Genomic DNA, 27180 nt, shown 5'->3' with positions numbered 1-27180 from the left:
TCTTCATCGCTCGCGGCGCCTGCGTCAATCCCGTAGGAAGGAGGCGAGGAGCGGAGGGCGGCTGAAGTGGCTTTCTTCCTCACAAGAAAGCAGAGATCGCAACGCTGCTGCAGCTATGTTCTCAGGCTGAAAACATAACCCATTGGAGAGCATGCTCATCTCAAGCGTGCCGGGGAGGCGGGGGGTTTCAAGGGGGTTCACCCGGCGAAACGCAGCCCGTCATTGACCCTAGATCGTTTTCATCGCCCGCGGCGCCTGCCTCAATCCCGTGGGAAGGAGGCGAGGCGCGGGGGGTGGCTGAAGCGGCTCTCTCTCACTACAAGAGAAAGCCTACGACCGTAATGCTGTCATGGCTATGTTTTCATACTGAAAACATAGACCATTCATAAAAAACGCTGCCTGCATGTTTCGCAACCCAGGTACGCCAGGCGGTTTTTATGACCGTCAGAGGTGGGGAGAAATCACCGCCTCCAAAAAGTACACAGGGGCGGAAAGGCATCTTCAGAAAGACGCGTCCTGAAAAGGACGTTCAACGCCGCTGTGTTTGCTCTTTTAGAGAAATTTACTCTTTTAAGGAAAATAACTCTTTTAATATACACAGTGTGTATGTGTGTCTGCGCTGTCGAAGCGCTCAGGGGCAACAATGCATGCCGTGCAAAGTGAAGGAGAAAGCCGCTGTTGTGCGCCGTCAAGATCCAACAGCATGCAGATCGTCAGAGGAAACAGGAACGTTTTATAGTGGTGTGTAAACTCGCAGCAACTGCAGACAGACCATCGGCTCCGAAGAAATTTTCTGAATGAACTCCCGTATTTGCCCCGCTTAAATACCCGTATGTCCGGGGGCGGGGTATGCAAATACTGACTGCCAACTCCCATTGGCCCTTTTCAATAGATCAGAGGTGAATATCGGTGCTCAAGAGAGACCCCTAGTGTCGCTTCTCCGACACAACATGGAGAGAGCGACAGAAGGGGAAAGACAGATTTACCCTTGAGGTATGATGTATTTTAGTGTGCTTTAGTTGCATTTCCATTAAAAGGTTTTGGCCTACATGTCAGTCAAGTGTGGTCCACTTATTTTTTTATTTTACAGGTGATTTTATTTAATTTTTTTCATATTAAATAAGTCATCAATGTGTAGGTTGATTCCCACAAAAGTGTAAACATTGTGGCTCTGTGGCACTTTTAACATTAATTTAGTTTGTTTCAGCATCCCGACCAGCTCCGAACAGTAACATTGGTTCAAACAATGCATTTGGGATACAGAACTGACAACTTGCTTTAACCAGTTCACAGATTAGACTTTTTATAGTTTAGCCTCTGCTGACAGTGCAACCATCAGAGCACTTCACGTGCTCTTCCGGACAGGAGCTGGTTGATGTCCAAGTACAGTGCGGCTCAGTGACGCTCAGACTCGGAGTTCAACTGAATGACACAAAAACGTGGGTTTCATGGCATTTGTACAGTATGTTCGCTTAAAATGTCCTTATTTGGGCATTAAAATGTGATCGGAAATAAAACGGCCAATAAACATGGTTATCTCAAATAACCGCAGTTAGATCAGACAACCGTGATCAAACAGTTATTTAATAATCGTGACAGGCCTAGGGTGAGTCACCTTTTAAAAGAACAGAATCTAACTAAGAGAGGAGACATGAAGAACAAAAAATCTGGTATGAGCTGAGACATGAAACAACCAAAGGAATGCATACAAGTAGAAATGTTCACTTGACTTCTGTAATGTCACTTATCTAACCATCTAACCATCTTCTCCAATAATTAAAATGCTAAGCAGATCCATATGAACATATTCTATTCATTTTATAGGTTGCCTGTCCATGAAATACCCTCTCAATATCTGGCATGTTTCATGCAATATGGCTGCTTGAATCGATCATCCATATCCAACATCAGCGACTTGACTAGGACTACAGTCATCTGCATTGCTAAATGCAGGACAGACCAAAGCTCCCTTATCGTTTCTAAAGCTGCAAGTGTTAAATCAAACTCTCATTGATTATGTGGAATTCAACTGAATGGGGGAGGGTAGAACCAGGGACCAATATGAATGCTTCCAACACACTACTTGTTTGCTGTCAGAAAAAAAACAATAACCACCTTACTGAGACCTTTGAAACTGTGCTCTGTAACAAGCAATGCTAGTGGGACATGTGCGATTGGGCCTGTGTGTAAGAAATCACTCTGAGAGCAGGTGGATGGTCACTCAAGGCTTTCTCTTTTATTGGACCTAGGACAAACAGCCAAAGGCTGGTAAAATGCAGTGGCTCAATGTTGCTCGGTCATCAACAGTGAGAAATACGAGGCTCTGCTCCTCATCACACAGCTTTACATTTTGAGTGGTCAGAAATACACAAATAAAATTGTGCATCTTTAATTTCCTCACTACTATTATAGCAATATAGAAACATATTCTAATACAAGGCATCAAAACACAGTGAATGAAAATCATTTTATATGTAATATTTGTATAAAAGGAATATAGAAAAGAGGGAAAATACAACATTGTGACTGTAATGACGCAGTCATGCAGCACAGCACGTGTGAGCAAACTATATGTGCTAGTTAGCTCTATCTCGATTAAATTTGGGATTTCTAACACAGAATATGTATACATTTTCATAAAAACTCGTACCTGGGACAAACAACCAAAGGCTGGTAAAATACAGTGGCTCAATGTTGCTCGGTCATATTTAAAATGAAACAAACACACTTTCAGTTCACAAATAAGTTAATTACACACATTCACATTCTTGGTTTTATCTCTGCAAATATTACACATTTGACCTGACTGACATGATCAGAACGATCACAGATGAATCAGATACATTCTTGTGTGACTTAAACATCGAACTTGTGTCTGCAGATGAACATAATTCATTTTTATAACAGAGCAATCATCAGAGCAACTTACCCACATTAAGAGTTATGAGGCTCTGCTGTGGATCAAGTAGCGCCACCCCACTATGTAAACTATGCAAATTTATGCAAATATGCTGCCGCAACAACCAATGGCGAGATGTCCCAATCTTAGCATGAATTTAACAGTAATTTGAACACTGTTACACATGCACAAATAACATTTTGGTTAATGGAGTTGATTAATGCATTTTGTCATCTTAATGTATTGACTCCATTTTCAATAGCATCGTCAACAGCATGATAAATGTTGATAGCACATTTGCTTCTCTATGTTAATGCAATTTTGTGGGCATCCGGCATCTTTAATTCTCAACTATTGTCAGCACTGACTACTGGAGGATGAAAGCATGTTTCAGAGTAATTAGGAGTCAAGGGGAAAGCGAAACCAGTTCTCTCGAAATAATGCCCTTCCCCCTTCTCATACACTGCCTATGTCGGCTACCCCTCCTCCCTTGTCCAAATGCCTAATATTGCGAACGGTAAACAAAACCATCCCCTCTCCCCACCAAAAATGAAGATAAATGAAGACTAAAACCCCTATTAGATGGCTGATGGTAGGGTTGAGAAGAAAGCCATATGATAAGCATGGTTCCTTCTCATTGTTGTTTCTCAATACCACCAATAGCTTAAGGGATAACGCAACCCATGGCCAATAATTCATGGTGGCTGTGTGTACTCCTTGGACTCAAATGAGTTAAAAGAAACTGCAGAGCTTGCATAAAGGACACAATATGGTCTCTCAACCTTTGGTATGAAATGGTGGCATTTTAATGATGATGACTGTAGAGTTTCTCCATTGAGGTAGCCATGGGATTGCACCCCCCCCCCACCCCCACTCCCACTCATAGCAAGGCTGCTGATTTTGCTGTCTGTCTTAATTCAAGCTTCAAGCATGCAGGGAAACAGCCACATGTTCCTGTATATCTGCGATGCAGCATGCATCGGGATGCTCTCTTCCCCCACTTTGACTCCATGTTCAGCTAGTATTGATTGTGATCTAGTTTTTGTGTCACGCAAGACAGATTTTATCCCTTTGGTCAGTGGTGCACTTTAAATGAAAAAGAAATCTTCCCGTTTTTGAAGAGAGCATTGATTAGACCAGTTAACTGTTCACGCTTTCAGTGCTTAAGTCATTAGCTGATGGATTAAGATCTCTGGAACATATTAAGTTTTAAAAAGAATGATTATGGGCAGAAAAATTGCTTGAACATGCCGTTTTAAAATATAAAGATGAAGGTACTGCCATTGCATTGAAATGGGCTGGGCAATATAACTAAAAACATGTATCTTCATATTGTACAGCATTTTGATGATATTTGAAACACTCAATATACTGTACTATAAATACAATTATCAGCATAACATTAAAACCACCTGCCTAATATTATGTAGTTCCCCCTCGTGCCGCCAAAACATTATTTTTACATTATGCCACAAATACTGTCGATTGAGCTTCACTTGTATCTACATTGCGATTATCACAATGCATGTGAATTCATTATGCTTAATTTTTATTTCACCAACAACATGATCGCAAAACTACTGTGAATATTAAATATATTGCTCAGTGCGAGTTGCAACCATCTTTACTCAGAATCAGTGCTTTTCCTATTTTTCCTAAAGATATCATTGTTTCATGAAATCATGCAGCTTCTTGCCAGCTGCATGCACACATTTTATTTGCTTTACAGATCCTTTAATATGTGTCTAAATAAAAGAATAAAAGGGAGGAGGGGTTTTCATTTCAGGCACTGTTGAGAGCAATCATCCCCAAGCCAGGGACCTTTATGAATTCCCAGCATATCTCCTCACACCAGCTGTTCTCCATTGATAATGGCAGGTAGACACTCCTCTTTCAAAATGTTATCTTCACCCCTCACAGTCATTACAGGTTGAGCAAGACCAAGTGGACAAATATGTACATTCCTTAAATAAAAACATGGAATGAAAAAAAATGATATCTTGCCATTTATGAACAGCTCTCTTTTACTTTGTTCTGAACTGCTAGTAGATTTGACAAAAATATAAATGTTCAATGCCAAATCTCCTGCAGAATCAGAACAGAAACAACCATTTCAATTTGGAACTTTGTATGTGAACTCAGGGTTAATATGGTTAAGAGCACAGCAGTGGATGGAATGATAACCTGAACACTGAGGTCTTCACACTCTGGAGACAAAAAAATACATAAAAAATTATTAAACTGTCTAGTTGGTTTCCCAGCCAAGCCAAGCTGGTGCTGAGCTGGTTTAGCTGGTCAGCCAGCTGGTCTCCAAGCCTGATCAGCTGACAAGTACCCAAAACCTCTTCAAAACCAGAAAACAGACCAATAAACCATCTTAAGATTTTATTTATTAAATGTATTTAATCAGCAAGGTATTCTGAAATGCAAGGTGGTTTAAAATGATCTAGCAAAATGTCAGAGCCAAGTTGGTCTTCAGATGGTCTAGTTGGTTTCCCATTCTGGCCAAGCTGGTAAGTGCCAAAAACTCTTCTAAAACAATCAAATAGACCAGCTGAGACAAACAAACTAGAGTAGGATGATTTTTTTTTTTTTTTCTCCAGCAAGGTAACTTCTTAAATGCAAGGCATTTTAAGATAGTCTAGCTATTCTCCTAGCCTAGCCAAGCTGGTCTTTACCCCCTAAAACCAGCAAATATCTACCAGCAACCAGCTGACACTATGCAGAGAGACCAGCAAGCCATCCAATACCTAATACACACTACACAAATTTCAAAGACGTCGGATTGTGGCACCGTTCATATTACACATCTGTCTGTCTTGTCATGGAAGATATAGCCTTTTCAAATTACACAACGATTCGCCGATAGGGGTGAACACATTACAAAACATTTCACTATTGACGAATCCCTGACGACTCTGCCTGGACTCCAAATAACATTTCACAGAGTACATGCGAGAAGTGATACGAGATATGAAAACAAATGCATGATCATATGTTATGCATTTTTGAATATGATGTGAATGTTTTTATTCGCCTAAAGGCATCATATATTTTATTTGTTACAATATGAAAAAGTACCTCCTGGACCTGACTGTCCAAAAGAATGAACAATTTCTCTCCAACACTTCTCTTTCCCCACTCGGTTGTGCTACAGTTCAGATGAATAAAATAGACACTGGTTCTCCTGCAAATTATATTCCACAAATTTTTCCTACATTTCTTCGGTCCAATGAGACTTTATTGATACCGCAGCCATGCTAGTTGATGTTCTATTGCAGGTACATCAGGACTCCTCCCACTGAAACTTCCCGTGCCCTATTTCTTGCTCTCTCATTGGCTGTAGGTTAATGCTGCAGTTGTTTTCAGTCAAAACATATTTAAAGAAACATATTTCTTTATTGTGCAATTTGGAATCGCAGACAGGCCCAGATATTTAACATTCTACATGTCTCGCTGACATCAGAGACGCGTCTGCACTTCTCTCAATTTGCATCTATGATAATTCATACATTGCGATCATCGCTCATGGGAGCCAGCTCTGATTTGCCTATGATTTCGGGCTTTTGGCAGTGATCTCCACAAAACTGTCAGCGAATGAAAATTAGGCTTAAAATTGTGTTGTGTAAACTCGGCATTAGGCTAGTTACAACTATTTTTAAAAGCTCAATTCTGAAATACTAAGTTCGGCCAAACTGCATGCCATAAACCCCTTGTATCTTAAAAAACTGTGGTTTGCTCTTCAAATGGGTGGTATAGATTTTACTGGTCTAGCATGAATGATGTCTGTCGAGTCAAGTCTCATGCACTGCTAGGTGTGGTTTTGCTCACTGTATGTCATCCACACTTCATAGCACAAAAGCAATATGGTGACGTGACTCCACTGCTAATGCTAAATTACTCACAGCAGTGGCTCCTTCCATTCACTTTTATTTATTCTGCAGTCAGAATGAAAGGGGCCATTATATTGTTCATAGCCCATATAATAACTATGTATTAGTAAATGCTTTATGCATCATTAGAGAGCATAATTTCTAAATTATTAAAACACTGATCGGGTAGAACATCATAAACACAATCAGAGGTGATTTGTTATGGAACAGTGTTTTCATACTTAAATTAAATTGTTAACCACACATTCAAAAAAATATCTGTGGTAGTGATTTTCATCAAAACATTGAATAGATTGTTACGCCTCTGAAAATACTGTTTCAGCTGACATGACCAACTTGGCCCCATTTTGGAATGTATTTCTTTACTATCTAATAAATTCTTGTTGATTTTTTTTCATGTTGTTGAATATCCTGTTTCATTCTGAAATATGTCAGATTACAGAAAATATTTCTCAAATTTTGTTAATTCCCATATAAAGGAAATTGCAATAAATAACACACTCAGAGAATATTGAAGTTCTTCACAATGATGGGAAGCCTTTGTTAGAAACCAAGTAGAAGTACATCTTCACATTAGTCTGGTCGAGAATGTTACTAACAAGACTAAAACAGAGTAGCTTCTGTGTGCAGACACAATTAATATAAAAGGGCTCTTTGGTCCAGCAAAGGATGTCCATGTCAAGTGAGAGGAATGCTGAGCACTTGAATCTGAATGAAGAAAAGCTTGCCCGAGTGCCCTTTTTACAGTGGCATAAAAGAGTAAGTGGAATGTGAGTTTTTAATGGATGAGTTGGCACACCGTAGCCCAATGCCTCACATGTGAAGGAGGGGGACATAGGAGTGGGATTATTATTCAGTCTTTGTCTAAACAAAAATTGACATTATTTATGGTGTTGTTGTGTGATGGTAATGACATTAGATACACTGTAAATTCTTTTTTGTTGTTTTGACAGTATTATTACTGTATTTCCATCTACAACTTACTTTAGATACTGTTTACAGCACGTTACTGTCAAACTGAGCAGTATTTTTTAGGCAAAAGATGAGCAGGAAATTAATTACAGTAATGTACTGTTAAATTACATGAGAACTGGCCCAAACTCAAAGCTGTACATTCATAATTTAGAGGGGAAATGTGTGGTATTATTCAGTTATCTGTTATCAAAAAGATGAAACCCAGTAGAGGTCTTTGTTTTATGTGAATAACTCCAGTGCAATCACATAAAAAGTAGAACTGTATGGGACTGTATCTGGAAGCTATGAACATTGAGCCTGCACTTGATCCTCGCCACTTCAACCTAGAGAGGAAAAGAAGCAAATTGATCTCTTTTCAATTTAACCTGGTGAGTGCCAAATATTGCACAAAACAACTTTTAGCAGTTTATAATAACTTTTTCAAACGTTCATAATTTGACAGTGATTTAACAAGTAGCTTTGTAACAATAAAGTTTACATTCTCAAACAGATACTAGTAGCCTATTATTTATAACGGTCATTCTGTTTAGTATTGAATAAATGTTGTTATTATACCGGTTGAACGTTCGCAACTCATTGGATGCCCCATTATTTATTTGATTTGATTTGCTGCGGAATTATACCGGCCACTATATTTGACCCATCAATCTAAAATAAAGTTATGTTATGCACAAATATAACATATGTAAATATTTTGCTCTGCAGGGCGGAGGGCAGGGCCGGGTCGTGATTCTACACACCCGGTCCCTTATGAGGCTAATGTGCCGACTGTCTGGAGTGGGAGAACCACTGCCAGGGGCGGGGGAGACCGCTTCTGTTCCCCGAGGACGCGGCGGGGCGTTCCGTCCGCCAGGGGCTGGAGGCCTGCCTCCGATCCACCCGGAGAGGTGCGGCTGTCGTCCGTTAGAAGGTGGAGGAGTGGCCGAGGAACAAGCTACGGCGTATCGGAGAACTGGCGAGTAAGTGTTTTTTTCTCTCACTGGTGCTCCGCGTTGGCCTTTTCCCTCTCATTTAAATTTTACAGTGTTTTTTGGGGGGTACTACACTGTTACAGGAAGTACTCCCCCCATTTGTATTATTTCTGTTTCCCTCCCCTTGTCCCCTCCCTCATCCAGGTAGATGGGGATGACCTGCCGCCCCTCCCCAGGGAAGTTACGTCATGTACGTCATGCCGGGGGCTCCCCAGCCTGGGAAAACGAGGGAGGAATGTGGCAGGGCAGAGGGCGGGGCTGGGTCGTGATTCTACACACCCGGTCCCTTATCAGGCTAATCAAGCCTCCGGGAGGGATAAAGGCCTACTGCGGAGGATGGTGCGGGAGAGAGAGATCGTTTACGGACATGTCTGTCATGTGTGTGTTTGTGTCTTTTGTTTAAGTTTCTCATTAAACTATTATTTATATTGTCAAGCCGGTTCTCGCCTCCTCCTTTCCATTAAATCGCTGTTATTTAATGGAAAGGAGGAGTGTACATTAAATACACTCAGTTATTTCTGAATGATGCACAACCTTGGTTGTTGAGAGTGTATTCTTTCCTTTGTAGCTTAAATGTTGATATAAAAACAAGACTGAAGTTACATGATATGAATTGATTTTTGTATTTTGTTCTTTATTTCTGGACAGGCAAAGAATTGGAGAGTGTTCTTTAAGTCATTTGGACATTTGGTGAACTAAATACTGTAGTTTTTGAATGGACTTTTATGTGTGTAGTCATATTTTATCTTTATGAGCAATATTTATGGGATATTTGAGTTGTCAACATGTAATAAATGTTCTGTTTGCAAAAAGGCCTCATTTGTTTCATTCTCCTTTTTAACTTATAATACACAGAAGTTAGTTAATCTAACTATGGTTAGTTCTACGGTATGGACACTGCAATTTAATATACAACTTACAAACAACTACCATGATAAAATTTACAGTACAGCACATACTGTAAATCATTATACATTATACTGTAAACTACTGTAGATAGTTTTACAGTAATTTTACTGTGGTATGGAATACAGCAGCTTTAAAGCAGCTTTACTGCAAGTTACTGTTGATTTTACATGAAAGTTTCAACCAGTGGAAGATGAACAAGAGTATGTGCCCTGATCTCCTTTCTTTCTCCACTTCCACAACCTAGCTCTCCGTTTCCTCATTTCTTTCTTTCTTTCCCTTGATGGGTGATCACTTCAGGAATACTAGCCCATTCTGATAACCAGAGTTTTAATAGGTAACTATTATCTCCAGGTCACATTACTCCCTTAACTGTCATATACAGTGTACTGTATACACTGGTGGCCAAAGTTTGGAATAATGTACAGATTTTACTCTTATGAAAAGAAATGGTACTTTTGTTCACCAAAGTGGCATTCAACTGATCACTATTTATAGTCAGAACATTAATCATGTGAAATAAATAAATACAGAACTTAAACTACTTCAAAGAGTTCTCATCTAAAACTCCTCCATGTGCAGCAATGACAGCATTGCAGATCCTTGGTATTCTAGCTGTCAGTTTGTCCAGATACTCAGGTGACATTTCACCCTATGCTTCCTGTAGCACTTGCCATAGATGTGGCTGTCTTGTCGGGCACTTCTCACGCACCTTAAAGTCTAGCAGATCCCACAAAAGCTCAGTGGGTTAAGATCCATAACACTCTTTTTTTTTCCTGTTGTCCAATATCTGTGTTTCTTTGCCCACTCTAACCTTTGCTTTTTGTTTTTCTGTTTCAAAAGTGGCTTTTTCTTTGCGATTCTTCCCATGAGGACTGCACCCCTGAGTCTTCTCTTTACTGTTGTACATGAAACTGGTATTGAGCAGGTAGAATTCAATTTGAGGCATCTATTTCTCAAACTAGTGTCACTGATTTACTTATCCTCTTGTTTAGTTGTATCTGGTCCTACCATGTCTCTTTCTGTCCTTGTTAGAGCCAGTTGTCCTTTGTCTTCGAAGACTGTAGTGTACACCTTTGCATGAAATCCAAATAGCTTTCAGCAGTGTTTGATATAATGGCAAGTGATTTTCTAGTAACAAATTAGCAATTTAGCATGATTACTCGAGGATAAAGTGTTGGAGTGATGGATGCTGCAAATGGGGCCTGTCTAGATTTGATCAAAATGACTTTTTTCAAATAGTGATGATGCTGTTTTTTACATCAGCAATGTGCTGACTATACTTTGTGATCAGTTGAATGCCACTTTGGTAAATTAAAGTACCAATTTTCTTCCAAAACAGCAAAATCTGTACATTATTCCAAACTTGTGTCTGCCAGTGTATACAGTATATATATATATATATTAGGGCTGTCGATTTAACGCGTTGATTCAGTGCAATTAATTTTACAAAAAATAACGCAATTAATCGCATGCCCACGGACCATAATAAGGAAGATTCCTGAGAAATGCAAGCTTGCAGTACCACCTGTTTACTCCAGAGGGCAGTACGTGAAATTTCAACTGTATGAGTTTATACAGTGAAGAAAACACTTCAGTAGGCAGGACAACAAAAATATACGTTACGTTCTTGTGTTCAAAACACTCTAAGGAGCGCAAATGCGATCTAAGGGATCTCAAGATGTGTTTATAGATTGAGTATTAAACTATATTTAACTTGACACCGTGACCTAAACATTTTATGGTGTACCGATTAATTAATCGCGATAAATCGCATTTAAATCGCATACACAAATATCTGCTGAGAAAGCCCTCATATAACAATAATATATTATGTTGAAATAATTATACAGTTATCTTTAAATATATATATATATATATATATATATATATATATATATAAAATGAAAAAATATTCAGATAATTAAAATGCATTACATTCTTGTGGCAGAAGAGTTGATCATTGATAAGACAATACAAAAAGCGGCTTTAGAATGTATTGTTTACTACTAGGTCTGGAGATTGGGTTGGCTATGACAGGGTCTTGATCCGGTGGTCCTCCGTCTGTGTGGCATGAAGCATTGTCCTGCAGCAAAAAACAATACTTATGGTTGGGGAACATTGTCAGAGCAGAAGGAAGCAAGTTTTCTTCCAGGATAACCATAAGACGACCAGATAAAGGATAGGTTAAATGCCACACAGCCAGGTCAATCAAGGTGTGGATGGAGGACCACCGGATCAAGACCCAGTCATGGCCAGCCCAATCTCCAGACCTGAACCCCATTGGAAACCTCTGGAATGTGATCAAGAGAACGATGGATGACCACAAACCATCAAACAAAGCTGAGGTGCTTATTTCTACTTATTTCTTAATTTTGGTTTAAATGTAACCTGGATATGTTCTTGACAGGTATTGTGAGATTCATACTAATGCTTTATAACAGACCTGTATATTGCATCCATCTATATTTGTTGGGTGTTTACGGACACACTCTAAAATTTAAATGCTGATTTTATCGATTGTGCTGAAAAGGACAAACAAATGCTTGTTAAAAGAACACATACTTTCTCTCTCCTTATCTCATGGTACTCAGCACAAATGAAAAAAAAAAATTCTCTGCCTCTTGTTGTGTGTATGTGTGGTGTGACGGTGTATTTACGCCACAGGCACCTCACACTCTAGTAGTTCTATCACAGGTCCCATGTGACACAGGTTGCCCATAGTAACCGGCTTAGCTGCAGTCAATGGAAAATACTACATTAAAAAGTAGCGAAAACAACTTAAAACACACCAGTCTTGAAAGATTCAGTTAGTGGATGTAATGAATCAGATATAAATCGCTCTAGGCTGTTATAACACATTGGAGCTCAATGTGTCAATCATAGCTGATGGCCTGCGAAAATGTGGGCAGGTCTTTCTTTTTTCTTGACCCCATTTGTATGATGGACAGCACCGTCATCCAATTACTAGCACACAGTGCCCCATCACCGCAAGGGTCGCATTTAACAGGCTTCGGGTGAAGGAGAACACCTGCATTGTGCAATTTACTGCTGGTTTGATGACAGTTCTGGATCTGTGGAATTTCTAAATTAAGGGGGTTCAGACAACCTTTGAGGTTTTGATGAAATGTAAGCTATATGACAGGCTAAGCAATGCAGGAATGGGTTTGTAATAGTAGGAGCACATATTATATGTAATATAATAGACTAAATTTGCCTTAAAGGAGGTGTCGTTTCTGTGCCATTAGTTAAGTCAAGTCATTTTTATTGGTAAAGCGCTTTTCACAACACACTTCATATCATGCTTTAACAGAAAATTAAACTGTAATATCTATAAATTCTTAGAGTCATCATTGTGTAGTATTGTATATAAAAATTAAATAATATTTGTATTTAGAACCCCGGTGAGCAAGATGAAGGCGACTGTGGCAAGGAACACAAAATCCCATAAGAGGTTGGTTAAGGGAGGAAAAAAAAAATTGGGATAAACCAGGCTCACTTTGGGGACCAGTTCCCCTTTGGCTAAACAGCATGAATATAATGCCAACATTAGTTACAGTATGTGCGCTGTGCAAGTCATGGTTTAAAATGTGTAATTTAGGTAAGCGTTTAAGATATCTCACAGATGCCACAGTAGTTTAAGATATCTCACAGATGCCACAGTAGTTGGCATCAGTTCGTCCTCTCAAGTCCATCATAAAGACTGAAGTGATTTTTCACTAGCATCTGAATTCCCATTTTTCAAAGTATGTACTAAATAGGATGAACAACTTAACCCTCAACCATTGATTTTCAGAGATTCCACGTGTCATGCAATATTCAGTCCCCCCATGAAATCCTGTCTCCCTTGGGTAGTTGTCTGATAAGATGTTTGTAATTAATTTATTGTAACTGATCATGTAAATACAATACAATACAGTTGTATTTGCTTGATAACGTTAGGTAATGAATGATGGAATGTTAGCTTAGCATACTAATCAGTTAGCATGCTAACTGAAAATATTGTTAAACAATTAAAAACATTTTTATTTTAAAATTTGTTTGCTCCTCAGCTGTAACCAACCTACTTACAGTATAGTCTCTGCTTATTAAACTGGGATAGGAGAAAGTATTTTAACATCAAACATATTGCACACGTCACATTTAAAATGTGTTTTTTAGTTAATGTTGAAATAAATTTAAAATTGATGCTTGTCAGTGTCATGAAAGACCTTATTCTGAGCTGAACAATCTATGCAAATGCTTTTGAAAAAATCGGCTAACGATCATTGTTATGCTGTCATGTCATGTTGTCTAACACAATGCATGTGGGCACATAAGCATATAGATAAAGGCAGAGATTTTTGCCTGTGTTGAAAGTTCTTCTCAAACATCATTAACGGGAGAGGGGTGTGCAAAACTATTTTGTTCTCTTCTCATTTATGTCAGCCAGTACAATGAGCGAAAAAGAAGTGAACCCACTCTGGCAGCCATATTTGAGGAGAGTCATAATAACATCAGGTCTCTGAAGTGTTTAAGCACACAGAGAACACAGAGACCTGTTCAAGAAATAGGTAATAATGTTAAGTGATTCTAGACCCCATTTAAGGGGAATCAGTCCCTTCTTTCATATCAAACCCTATAAAAAAAAAATCCTGAGGCATTTTCTAGCTTTCTGATTGGCTAAAAATTTAAAACGAGCCAATTAAAACTGATCAGTATTCCTAAAGGACCCAACACTGGAATTCTGGAAAAACATTTGGTGTGACTTGACCCATGTTTTTGCTGCATCTTGTCTTGCTGGAATGTGTTCATGTACATCATAGCATCTCTATTTGGTTTAACTATGACAAGCTCAACTGCAAACGTTTCCGACCCCAAACATCTAACATTGTTTTACAGTTATGTAAAATGTTAACATAACTCGCATCAGTAAACTCTGTTCTAGCTACTGTAATCTAAAGCGCTGTCACTGCAACCTGCCTTCCAGTGATTATCTAATACAATTAATCACTGCTCAGTGTTAGAATTACCTCCAGAATTGCTCTGTTGTCTTGCAGTTTATGTTCCCTAATTTGCCATGCAGCAATTGTCTGTAAAAACAATAATGGCATTAATTTTCTTTCATACAAGTTTATAAATCAATGATATCCAAACTCCTGTAGAGCTGGGTATCGCCAACAACCTCACAATATGATGATACACATCACAGTGCATAGCCTATGTCCCAATTCAATCATTATATCATAATTGGATGTCATAATTCAAACATGAATATTGAAGCTGCTGTGTAACAAAACAAAACAAAAATTATGTTGCTGATAAGGACTACAATGGTTGTCTGTTTCATGAGGCATGTGCTGTAACATGCTTGTGGCAGTTGTAATCCCTATTTAGCAACTTGAAAGAAACATATCATTTTAAAAGACTTAGTCCTTTAAAAGTAAAATTTGAGCAATAACAGTGTGCAATGTGTGTTACAGAAGTTATTTTAACCACAAACGTTATTTTACTAATAAATACAAAAGTGCCATTATAAAAAAATTCCAGAGGAAAGCAGAAAATGCTAATTGTCTTTCAGGTTTAAAGGGAACAAGTAGTCTGATATATCGGCATTTTCCTGCTCTTCAGCTGGCATTTGGAATAATGTAACAACAGCGAATTTAGGGTTTTGAGATGTAGGGATAACACTGAAGAAATAACCATATTTATCATCATACTTAATTGAAAACATGAGCTCGTTATCCGAGTAACCCTAAAGCCTAGTTCCCCAGGTTCTTTATTTCCCAAATGCTACTCCCAAATCCCTGAACAAGCACACTTTAGGGAACTAATAGCACATGAGGGAAAACTGTATTCCCTCTAAATAAGCAGCTTGAATTGGAACAAATTGGAATCTGAGATTAATTTAAGGCATTTCTTTGGGACATTTCAGAATAAAATGTAATGAGGTCAGAGGGTTATTGGCTCTCAACAGGCTCCTCCGGAGTCAGTACGGGACGTGGGGTTTTGGTCCCAGAACATAGTGCTGAATTATAGGTTTGGCTGCATTCTCATACAACAGTTGCTGTTCATTAAGTTTGTGAACATTGAGATCTGGAGTATTTACTAGGTTTTTGGCCCTAAGCACAATAAGGTGTATAGTGCCAAGGACAGCTACAGAATGCCATTTCCTTCCTTAACCTCTATTTCAAACATTATGAAGACTGATGATGAAAGTTGCTCTTACGTCTACAAATCCCTGGCAACTGAAAAGTAAATTTATGAAATTAGGTCAGTAGTTCTCAACTCGTGGGTCATAACCAATGGTGTTGTTGTCTGTTATACACAGACTGCATAATCTACGTATAGAGAGCGGTGGAAATGCAATTCTTTACATATCGTAAATGGGTAATTCCTACATCCTTTCATCATTATAAGGACATGTGAAATATTCTAGTCATACTGGTGAAAGAAATTCGAGTTAAATGGGCAACGTCAGGGTGGACAATAACAGGGTGCACATTAAGAGGATAAATTAACCACTACGTGGTCTGTGATTGATATCTAGCAAACATATCTGTAAAATAATTATATATATATATATATATATATATATATATATATATATATATATATATATATATATATATATATATTTATTTTTTATAAATAAATAAACATAAATAAAACAAATGGGTTACAAACTTCAAACAACTCAAAATAATTTTGCAGAATGGCTAATGTTCACCTCCAGTGTGTGTGACGTAATTTCAAAACATACTGTATATCTTCAGTTAAATGTCATAATATGGCACTACAGGGTGAACAATAAATCAAGGGACACACAAAAAACCTCCATTATCAGTGTTAAAATTACACATTTACCACAAATAAATACATGTTAGTGAGAGAATGTAATACTAAACTATGGGGGGATAAAAATAGAAATCCAATGATTTAGCACTTATTTTTGTCAAAGATATTTGACGTGCAGTTTTGGGGACATGATAAAATTGTACTTTAAGCCAACATAAGAGTGTAACATTATAAAAAGTCTTTATTCTTTTTAATAAGCCTATCAAAATTTTAATCGGGTGAAATTAAACAATATAAATACAAAACACACTTGTACTGGTGACATTATTTCACTGAATTGTAGGGATGATACATTTATACGTGCTCTCCTGCACGAGATGCTGCTTTACATTGAAAAACAGCGTGGACATATGGCAAAATTCATTCAGTGCGAAGCCATCAATGTTTAAACAGCCGATGTCTCACACAACTCACGAGAAAGTTGTGTGTTTCAGGTCCATTTCTCTCCATTTTGTGAAACATTGTGTAGCAGTTTGGGTGTGTGATGCTAAAATACAGGACAAACGGCATCGCATATGGATTTCATACGAAACAAAAATGTTTCCCTTAAGTACAGGACAATTCCTTATTTTACAAGATGTTTGCCATATTTTGTTAAATCATTTTACCTGATACTACTGTTTCAGCATGAGGGTGACTCTCTCTCTCTCTCTCCACTCACTATCATGAGTTCCCTCTGTCGATAACGGAGGTGACAGCGGTTGTCAGGAGCAGGGAATGGTAGAATTGAAGTGATAATGCTCAAATTACAGCTAAGAATCAGCAGTTTCACAAAACAGCACCCAGTACAGTTAGGGAAACTAACACGGCAGTAGATTATGTACTTCTGAAGCAGCAAAACAAGTGGGTATACTGATATCTAGTATACATGGGTATACTAGTATCCAATTTAAAATCTGAGTATTTAAGCAAAACCAGTTGAGAGCCTTTGATTTGATTAAACTACTAATTTGATTTGTCCAGTAAAATCCAGTTACATTTCCACAATGACCTCGTCCATATGTTGACATTTGTGCAGCTCTTCATGCACAAAAGTCTAAATAGAATTAACTAAAGATACTTTTCTTCGGAATAGTGCCTTTTATGGCTTAAGTACACATAAAGGGATTGAAGGAGGCTCAAGTTAATTTTGCAAGTCATTTATCCCTATACCTCTTCCCCTAACCAATGCTCATCAACCCTCTGATCGCTGGCTAATGGTGTTTTACTGCTCAACGCCAGTAAACAGCTTTTCCATATGTAGGGCACACACATGTTGCGGAGTATGTTTAGGGTTTACTTGTGTGGCTTTATCAGCTCAGGTGTCTGTCTTCTTATACCACCAACAATGCAGCCCCCTTAACGGCCCCTGTGAAGGTGTAATATATAGGTCTCACTCTCTCTCATTCCAATAGATATGGTTTATGGGTTGGATATATAGTGGCTTGTTAAGACCACAGTGCATGCTATACACATGGATGTAGGCATTAGAGAAAAACAGAAACCCAAATGGCTTGTTTGCATGGGGACTTATTGGGACTGCACCTGCTGGTTGTGTTTTTGTTTATGTGTGCACATATGGAGTCTACACCGATTACATGTGATTTACAATGTGATGCTTGAGAAACTGAAGTCCTTAGCTCTGGCATGATGGTTGACCTCAGGTAATAAAATAAGTTAAAGCTCCATGTGACCTTGTTTAGACTATTTATTTTATTCAACGTTGGTTGAGTTTTAGTTTAGAGTGTTATATTGTCCTGTTAAAAGCAAATGTTTGCACAAAAATGAAAGTTCACTCAACCTAATGTCTTACAAAAATTAACAAAACGTTTTAATAGTGTGGCAGTAGCTCAGCTATAGTCACAATAGTATACATATTTCAGTAACAAGCTACTTTTACCAATGAGTAGTGGTTTAGTATCACAAAGCACTACATGTGTTGCATTGTATTATGAACGCAGCAATGGAGCTGAGGGAGTAATCAGCCACATGTCCCTAAACCATCCTCTCAACCATCCTATATAGTGCAAAAACCTTATTTTCATGGTGCTTTGTCTGTCATTTTGGAGCTTAAATGCTCCATTCATTTTAACTATATGGAAGAAAAACAAGTAGGCCGAATATTCTTCCTGCAAGTCCTGTGACTGGTACATCCTTGTTTACTTAGAGAGCAAGACAAAATGGAGCAAAAGCAAAGCTCTGCATGTTTCATATCACGTCCCTGGACACAATGAACCTTTTTACTGCCATGAACTTTTAGGTCCCCATGGCTGTCACATCTATCCTCCTTCATCCTTTCTTTCCCTCTACTCCATCTCTGGGGTGCACTTCTAGGGTTGCCCATACCCTGAAAACACAAACCTTCTTTTTGAGAACCCCAGGGACAAAGATGTTGCTATTCCATAAGCGGTCAAAGCCCATTCATCATTTTTATTGGTTTTGTCTTTATTTTTTTTATCCATTCCCTTCACAGTTCGGGCCGTGCTGATTTGAATAATGGCTCGTATAAATTCCATCAGTATCAGATGCTTCGCATTTCACATCTATATTTAATTTAGCAGAAAACATTATATCGGATATATCATATTTCACGGCAATGTTACAGGACATATACTAGCATGGTTTTTAATGTGGTAGCATGCTGTGAAGTATGAGATATGTGATGAAAGTTCAGAGTCTCGTCTCCTGTTGTTAAACTGATCTGTCCTTTCTCATAAATAAGATTTAAAGAGTGCAACGTAGTCGAGGAGATTTGTGAAAGAGATAGTGCCATTAATCACAGTATGGACATATTGGGGGATGGGAAAGCTGCAGGAAATGCTGTGTTTCACCTCACAGGCCATGAGACAATGTGATGTTTTATTTTGACAAAATTGTCTGAGCTTTCATCTTTCTATATCAAAGCTAACTGTATAAGGTTTACCATGAATAATGATGCAAAAGCACAACATATGTAACTTTGTTTTAAATATTTTTTTTTTATTTACACTGTTGCCAGGTATTGTCAAAATAGCTAGAAATACTTTATATCCAAAGATTTATGAAGATTACAGTGTATTACAATGAATTATTAATGTCAAGATTTGCAACCCAATTTACTTCCGTAATGAGACAAAACTTCAGAGTGAAACAGGATATTTAATGATGCGGATAAAAGGGTATTAAAAGACTATGTAATTTTTTGCTTAATGTTGTTAAACAACATTAATGTAAACTGTCCGCTTCAGCAATGGTTTTTCTCTTTTAAGCCAACTACTGTCATGGCGGAGCAACAGTTTGAAGAGAATATTGCTGAGCAAGAAATGTAAAGTCAATGTATTTATTGGAACTTACTTGAACAATAACCAATCCAGTTTACTGGCCCAGACATTTGAAAGTAACTCTGTCATCCCCTTGAGTACTGAGGTTTGATTCCGCCATACTTCAAGAATGCACGTTAAGCATGTTCTACCAGGCCACGAGATGTCAACGCATTGGCCAAGCACCCGCATACTTATGCCTAATTGCCTAACTGCATTAAGTATGTTTCTTCTAAATAGCTATTTTGCAACTGGTTAACAGATTATGTAGGTGATGTCAAGAGAAAAGAGGTGGAGTAATTTATTATATTTTGATGAAGAATTACATAACAGATTATGTAGGTGATGTCAAGAGAAAAGAGGTGGAGGTGGAGTAATTTATTACATTTTGATGAAGAATTACATACACAATTTATTCCATTTTGATGAACAATTTTTCTTTGGAATTACGTGCACTCACTTATGACCCTTGCTTGATAAGACCAGAACATGTATTTAGAATGTAAATGGAATCCATTTTGATTTCTTTATACTATAATGGAGCATATTTCCCTACCTCTCAGAAATAGACTCTATGAACTCCACATATTGCAAACCAATAAACAAAAATGGCTAGAGGGCACTTACTCAAAATGATAAAAGACTTAACTCCTGTTTTTAACAATCCATTTCTTCGGAATCTGAGGAAGACATATTGAATGATTAAACAACATGTAACACCAGGTGAATCATAGAGAATCTATGTTGTCCTGCTGCTTTAGGCATTTGCAAACTGTAACAACCTGCCTTTCTGCCATCCCTTTAGTGCCTCTTGGGAAAGGATGGATAAAGGGAGCCCTTATCATACCTGATAAGATTGACCTCTTTCAGGTTTGTCCTTCAATATTACCTCAGTATATTCATTCGTCCTCCAATACAATTGATAACGGTGACTGAGCAACTTCAATGACAATACAGCCTGTTAAAAAAAGTGTGGAGGTGAACCTCCATCGCTATAATCACCACATCATAACTATGGCTTCCAGTTCCACCCCTCCCCCAGAGCTGAACATACAGAATTAATCTCATTAACACCCAAATTCAAGACCACAAAAATACAATGTATTTACACATACATTTTCGTATAAGGGAATCTTATCAAAAACAGATACTGGCTTTAAGTAAGTGATCACAGGGCTCTACAATGCGACCATTCCAGTTGCATTTGCGACTGAAAATGACTGTGTACGACTGTGAAAAAATATTTAGGCACACTGGTGCGACTGACCCGACTGAAGTAGGGGTGGGAGAAAAAAATGGATTTTCCAATTAATCGATTCTGAGAACGCAGCAGAGCAGTGACATTACACCGTGTCCTAACAAGACGTGATGCCACACACACGATAAAAGGTATTTTTTTCCATGTTAATCAGAGATTTTGTCCTAACCAGCCATGACAGACGACGAGCAACAGGGCTTTTTTTTTTTTTAAATGGTTCTATTTATGCGACGTCGCGCCAGACAGTGCAGTCAACAAATGGGTCTAAAATGATTCTTTTTACAGTATATTTAAGCCAGCATCTCAATAACCAGTTCAGAACAACCTGATTTAGCAGTGGGTTTTACACACTGGTTACTGGGGGCAGTGTTTCAGTAACCACAGACCGATTTTAGCTAAAGTAAACCCACTGTTCCTGGTTTCACTCTGAAACCAGTTTGTTCATCAGTCTGATCACACAAAAGAAATAGCAAACCTCTTCTCAATTAGCTGCATGATTTTAGGTTTCATTCATGTTTGTATATGAACAGGTTATATGCCAAAATGTATTGCTAAAGCCCAAGGTATACCTCAAGTTTGACACAGTTGAATGCTCACCTTTCAAAGTACACATCACTTGACTGTGTGCTCATACACTGACGGTTGGCTCATGCATGCTACAACTGCTGAGATACTGTGCTATTTATCTTCACGAGTTTAGACCCATAAAGATGTCTTCATAGTCCTTCAGACTCGAGTTATAAAAATGCAGGCATCTCCTGAACACCTCACAGATGCATTCTTGATGTGCAAATCCACTGTTGTTATTTCCAGCTTCATCTCCTATTGTTTAGGATTTCTTAATGACAGCAAAGGCTCAACTGTGAGTGTTGCCACTTTATGGACCCATTAGTGCAATTAATTCCAGATGCATGTGCATTCTGCACGTTCAGAATCCATGCGGTTTGAAAAATCGAGCTGCTAGAGCACTCTGCTGATGACAAAACTGGCATCACACGTCCTGTCTGACCAAAGTATACTACTGGGCTTTAGAGCTGGAGATGTAGAAAGACCCCTAAAACTAAGTATGAGCAATAGTAATTCTAACCCTAAGTAATGCTTAGCCTTACATAGTCTATATGCAGGAAAAATATGCATCAAATTTACCATTTGTTGAATTGGGTTGCAGGCATCTGCTAGGCATAGAATATCTTTCATCATAATGGTGGCAAGCAGCATTGTCCAATTACTGTGTTCCATTTGTGGGTTAATGGTGAAAGGAATTTGCCTCAGTTTTCCTCACAAGGCAATGGTGGCCTCAATACATCGTCATGCATGCCATGAATGAGTCCATTTTTAAACTGCCACTAAGTCTGTCACACCACAACGTCTTTGACAATAAAATGACTGGTAAAAAGTGTATTCATTAACTGGTGTTTTTTCATTTGTTTTTTGTACTAGCATCCTTAGTACTTTTGCTCTTTTTTTAAAAGGGTTAGTTCAACCAAAAATGAAAATTCTCTCATGATTTACTTACTTTAAGCCATCCCAGATGTGTATGACTTTCCTTCTTCAGCATAACCAAAATGAAGAATTTCATAAGCCCATTTCAGCTCTGTTTGTCCTTACAATGCAATAAATGGGTGCCTTCAGGTTGCTGGCTGTTTGACGGGCCAAAAGGCATATTTAGACAGCATACAAGTAATCCACATGACTCCAAGCAAAACGATAGGTTTGTGTAAGAAACAAATTGATAACTAAACATGTTAAACTTTAAATAGTTGCTTCTGGACAGCGCTGGATTGCTGTTTGAAATGACCTAACTCTCACGTGATGTTCATTTCTCTGACGTAAACAAAGCGCTCTTCCGACTTCTCGCGTGAATGCACAATTGTGAATAAAGTTTTAATTATAGATTTATTTTTTATACAAACTTATCGATTCGATTTAGAAGACAATTGATCGACTGGAGTCGTTTGAATATATTTTATGCTGCAAAAATATGCCTTTTGGACGGTCAAACAGCCAGCAACCTGATGGCATCCATTTACATGCATTGTATGGATAAACAGAGCATAAATTGGCTTATAAAAATATTCACTTCGGTTCTGCAGAAGAAGGAAAGTCATACGCATCTGGGATGGCTTAAAGGTAAGAAAATAAAAACTCTAAAAATAATTTCGATTTTTGTGTGAACTAACCCTTTAAGGCTAATAGCAAACCCCATAACACTAATATCACACTTCCTCATGTTGAGAAGGTGTCTGTACTTTTCTAAGCAATCAGCTTCATGATTTGCACGTGGCAGACAATAAAACAGGGCAACAAACAAAAATTGGTTAGAGTTTGTCCATTGAATGAGGGGCCCAATATCTAGGGACCAGAATAGCATAGAGACTTGGGGGAGGACTCTTGACTGGGGCCAATAACAATTCACCCAGAAATCCCTGGCAACCACCCAGAACATACAAGCAACCACACAGCAATGCACTAAAAACTATTTAGAGCACATTAGTAACAGCATAGCAATGCCCTGGCAACCACCTGCAACACCATAATGGTGGTAAGTTATGAATGGACAAGCATCACTCAAATTTTTAATTTATATTTCAAACATACTTTACTTGATTAACTGGGTATTCAAGTAATTTCTGGACAATGTAGAAAAAAAAAAAAAAAAAAATTATATATATATATATATATATATCCATCAGTTGTTTATAGACAGATTGTTTCTCTTTTAATTGACTAATTCCAGTGAGTCAGAAGTTTACATACACGAGTTAACTGTGCCTTTAAGCAGCTTGGAAAATTCCAGAAAATGATGTTAAGCCTTTAGACAATTAGCCAATTAGGTTCTAATAAGAGGTGTACTTAATTGGAGGTGTATCTGAGGATGTATTTTAAGGCCTACCTTCAAACTCAGTGCCTTTTTGCTTGAGATCATGTGAAAATCTAAAGAAATCTGCCAAGACCCCAGAAAAAGAATTGTGGACCTCCACAAGTCTGGTTCATCCTTGGGAGCAATTTCTAAACGCCTGAAGGTACCACGTTCATCTGTACAATCAATAGTACTCAAGAATAAACATCATGGGACCATGCAGCCATCATACCGCTCAGGAAGGAGACACATTATGTCTCCTAGAGATACAAATCAATCCCAGAACAACAGCAAAGGACCTTGTGATTATGTTAGAGGAAACAGGTAGACAAGTATCTATAGCCACAGTAAAACAAGTCCTATATCAACCTAACCTGAAAGGCTGCTCAGCAAGGAAGAAGCCAATGCTCCAAACCCGCCATAACAATGCCAGACTACAGTTTGCGAGTGCACATGGGGACAAAGATCTTACTTTTTGTAGAAATGTCCTCTGGTCTGATGAAACAAGAATTGAACTCTTTGGTCATAATAACCATTGTTATGTTTGGAGGAAAAAGGGTGAGGCTTGCAAGCTGAAGAACACCATTCCAACCGTGAAGCATGGGGGTGGCAGCATCATGTTGTGGGGGTGCTTTGCTGCAGTAGGGACTGGTGCACTTCACAAAATAGCTAGCATCACGAGGAAGGAAAATTATGTGGATATAATGAAGCAAAATCTAAAGATATCAGCCATGAAGTTCAAACTCGGTCGCAAATGGGACTTACAAATGGACAATGGACAATATTTGCTTAGGCTACCCAAAATGTTTGACCCAAGTTAAACTATTTAAATGGCAATGCTACCAAATGCTAATAAAGTGTACGTAAACTTCTTACCCACTGGAAATGTGATGAAAGAAATAAAAGCTGAAATAAATAATTCTCTCTACTATTATTCTGACATTTCACATTCTTAAAATAAAGTAGCGATCCTAACTGACCTATGACAGGAAATGTTTTCTATGATTAAATGTCAAAAATTGTGAAATTAGTTTAAATAATATATATATATATATATATATATATATATATATATATATATATATATATATATATATTATTATTATTATTATTATTATTATTATTATTATTAATTAATAACCCGAGAGGTCTATAAGAATGTTGAGTTCTGATTAACTGTTGCACAATAGGATGATCATCAGATATATGTAAGACCATGCAAGATATATGCAAAGATCTGAGACCTTTGTGTTCCTGTAAGTAGCATTAAAACTCTAATACAAAACTTGCCATCTATGAGGTGTACACAAGCTTTGATGAGTACAATATTAAATCCTTTGCCACCACTCATTAGCAGTAATGCATGCCAATTCTGTCAGTGGAGGGATATCCAACTCATTTCTTATCTGTTTTTCCCACACTCTTTCCTGTGGCCCAGATGATAAACCAATCATTGTGCTAATTCGCCCAAACCAAATTCAGCTGAAAAGTCTCAAAGCACAGGAGGCAGCCTTCTGTCTCTAATGCAACTTTAATTGTTGTCATTACAGCAGAGTAACTTATCTTGCTGACATGATTTTTATAATCGCAGGAAAGGCTTGATAATCACATAACAATTAGATCTATCTCAAGGCTTCCTTTCAATATGCTTTTCATTGCTGTGTCTATATAGCATACATTTGTTTTGTTTGTTTGTTTTTTTTTTTTTTGTAAATGTATTAGCTATACTCATATAAAATACATTTCCTCAATTGTTCCCTGCAGCATCGCAGATTCAGCAGATACTTCTTATCAAGAGCCATTTTTTCACTGTACACTGTCTTTACTGCTATATGGTTGTTTAAGTTATAGGTTCTTCAGATTAGCGTATTGGTTTTGAGGGTCTTAAAAACACAAGTGCAGATGGTTTTCTAGAGAAATAAAGGATAAAATGTTATTTGTGGAACTTAAAAAGAGTCTTCTTATTGGAACCTTTATTTTTAAGAGTGCATGGTCTGGGGTTGGATGAGAATACAACAACCAGTCAAGTGCTCCAAAAAAGGTAGATCAATCCACTAGCTATCTATTAAGGATGTCAAGGGCTACCCAAGGGCATAATTTTCATGGTGAGCACAGTATGCTTAAAGCACCGTTTCATATACCAATACCTCAAAGTCACAACGTAAAGCACCATATATACTGCAGTTCAATGTAAACAACTGTAAGCTAGTGTGAATTCACAGATTTATTCCATCCTTGAAAACCACTGAGAAATAAAATACCATTGAAAAAGGGTAAAAGGGAAAAAGCACCATCATGTGCTATGAATCAAAAGAAGAAAGGTTTGCAGATCAACCAGCTTTTCTATATTCTGTAAAAAGTCTATTTGGTCTTAATAGACTTTTACAGAATATAGAAAAGCTGGTTGATCTGCAAACCTTTCTTCTTCCATTTCAATTCATGTATAATACACATGCAGTTCTGAGTAGTGCTTTGGCTAGTGCTTATGTGAAAGTGGTATTAAAGGTAAATGCATACGTTACACGGGTAAATACATCTTTAATAGCCTGAAAAGCACACGTAATGACAAAACAGGGCAAACAGTATGGTTTCCTATAACCGCTGGACTGAGCAAGTACGCTCCTTATTTTAATAAAGGAAATAATCGTTTTGAATGTCACCTGTCTGTCAGATGTTGCGAACGCATCTTTTCACACTCATTCACACCATAAGACGATATTAAAGTGTTAATACCTACATCTTTAAAGAAATATCAACAGTAAAACCTTTACCTCTCCTAAAAAAAGAAAGAAAATTTACCTACCTTTCGGAGTTGTTCGCGTCGCTGCCGTAGCGATTTCGTACGTGAAGTGCGAACACCGCAGCGCGTGAGCTGTTATTCAGTGCGTATGAGAACTGTCAGCGCAATGTTTCGCGCGATGGTCGTTTTCCTTCAAAGTGTTGAGATTTCTCTTACAAATAGCCTACGTTCAGTCAAAGAGCTGCGAACGCAGTCAATAGCTTTTAGAAATCCATGGTAACCGAGAAAGCCCTCCACAACTTCGCTCTACTGTGACCGGGTTCCCCCTCAATGGCAGTGACTGCTTCTCAACAATGTGGCAATTGGTAAGACCATGCATTTCTCAGAAGCACGAGGGTCTTCGTGGAATATTTAGCTTCTGAGTCTTGTGAAACCATTGTTGATTATTCTCCTTTTTGTCTCATTTTTGTTTATAGGTGGTATACCCTTTCAAAGTGAACATCAGATGTTTATTGAAATGTGAGATTACTAAATGCATCTAATTAGTGGGTAAAACTTTACAA

The 27180-nt window shown here is 38.0% G+C and overlaps 1 protein-coding gene across 1 annotated transcript in view; it reads right to left on the bottom strand.

The window, feature by feature from the left end:
- LOC127653873 (neural cell adhesion molecule L1-like protein) overlaps nucleotides 1-26938 on the bottom strand; it is a 143404-nt gene extending 116466 nt beyond the window's left edge. Inside the window, exon 1 of the mRNA XM_052140675.1 lies at nucleotides 26681-26938. The gene's annotated coding sequence lies outside the window, so the exon portion shown is untranslated. The remainder of the gene's footprint in view (nucleotides 1-26680) is intronic.
- Between the last annotated feature and the right edge of the window lie 242 nt (nucleotides 26939-27180).

The sequence above is a fragment of the Xyrauchen texanus genome, chromosome 13 (assembly GCF_025860055.1).
Source record: "Xyrauchen texanus isolate HMW12.3.18 chromosome 13, RBS_HiC_50CHRs, whole genome shotgun sequence".
NCBI classification, from domain to species: domain Eukaryota; kingdom Metazoa; phylum Chordata; class Actinopteri; order Cypriniformes; family Catostomidae; genus Xyrauchen; species Xyrauchen texanus.
Note: the sequence above shows the minus strand (reverse complement) of the source record. Positions and strands in the feature narration are given on the sequence as shown.